The following is a 1598-nucleotide window of genomic DNA, read 5'->3' on the forward strand; positions in this document are numbered from 1 at the left end:
AAAGAGAGAGAGAGAGAAAGAGAGAGAGATAGAGAGGAGGGAGGGGGGGAGACATAACATTGGATTCCAGAAAATCTGTCGCCAGGAGTCGGGGGCAACTAGGCGCAATGGATCAAGACAGACAACATAAAATATCTTGCATTCCACAACAAATCAGGAACTATAAACACAGTCCTGCTGGAAACACCGGCGATTTAAAACGATGACCCAATAATTCTGCTGCAATTACAGTGCATTTACACGTAATGATTATTTTAAGCGATATACTGCCACTGTCTAAATATAACAACACAGAGATAGGCCTTGCTAATGCATATCAGACTGAGTATCTCCCCACTGCAAAATAGAGATATGAAAAATAGAGATATAGTTATAGTATATGCATGAGAAAATATACGAATTGTCCACATAACAAAGGGCCGATCGTCGAGTATCCTGCAGCTAGTCTGCTTTGCTGTGTCATTCACAGATCACAACAGCATGCAAGAAATGCAACACACTGATTTATCCAGCCAGGCTGTCGCACGCAAACACATACCTGAGATCAGCTAGTAATCACAACATGGGTGAAATGTTGTCTATCTATCTGCAGCACATTAACCTTACTGAAGCATGGACCTAAAATGCAAAAATCTTTATCTAAGCAACTTGCATGCATGCATTCTATGGGAGTAATACTATTTTTTGATATGCTCAAAGATTGCTGAAGGCTGAAGTATCTAGGTAGCTAGATAACATGAAACTTTGGAAAAACTGCAAACAATAAGTCAACGAATCTGAGTATGCACTGCTAGCTGCTAGCACACGGATGACTTTCTCATATTGTGCAGTCTTTACAAATAATAAAAATTACCTCTTTCAGACGTCCGACATTCCCCCCCAGCTGTCTAGAACTGAACATCAAATAGAAAACCTATACAAACGTATAATTTTAACTGCAAATCTATCTCATAAAAGTTTGCAACTTGAACACTGCAAATGTACTAGTACTGCAACTACACGCGGACCACTATGTGACAGGAAGGTGACGGCCGGAGCTGCGCATGCGCGCCACTCCACCCGCTTCAGTTGTCACGTTCAGCTCACAATATGGCAGGAGTCCCGGCTGTGTAGTTCCTAGTGTTCCAGTAACTCGCCCTCGCATACCTGCTGGGATCGTTGGGGTCTGGGGGGTCCATTGCACGGCGAGGGCTCCTCGGTTCTAGAAGTGCATGGACCTGTCCATGTTCCGGCTGATGCAGTAGCTGTTTGCACGTTTGCTATTTGCAAAGGCGTCAAATGTGCGTGTTTTCAGCGTGTTTCTATCCACCCGCGTAGTTGGGTCTCGCCCGTGTGTGTGCTGTCGCCATCAAAAAAAGCACTTCTACGGCAAGCCGTACAGTACAGCAGAGATGACGACACGGGCGATGATGATTATGATAATGCTCTGTGTTGTTTGACCATTTTTCTAACAAACAGAATATCCACCAATAGGCCCAACGACTGATATCACTGTTGATTTGTTGTGATTCTTGTGTGATATAATGTGGGTCATATGAAAACTTGCTCAGGAGTCATGTTGCACACCCATTTTGCAAACAATTTGCAACTTCATGTCC

General features: G+C 43.6%; 1 protein-coding gene across 1 annotated transcript in view; it reads right to left on the reverse strand.

Annotated features, from left to right (window-relative positions):
* Window positions 1-981, reverse strand: part of map3k4 (mitogen-activated protein kinase kinase kinase 4) — a 30951-nt gene extending 29970 nt beyond the window's left edge. Inside the window, exon 1 of the mRNA XM_084458660.1 lies at window positions 854-981. The gene's annotated coding sequence lies outside the window, so the exon portion shown is untranslated. The remainder of the gene's footprint in view (window positions 1-853) is intronic.
* Window positions 982-1598: the final 617 nt, after the last annotated feature.

This window comes from Borostomias antarcticus (genome assembly GCF_949987555.1).
Source record: "Borostomias antarcticus genome assembly, chromosome: 25".
Classification (NCBI taxonomy): Eukaryota; Metazoa; Chordata; class Actinopteri; order Stomiiformes; family Stomiidae; genus Borostomias; species Borostomias antarcticus.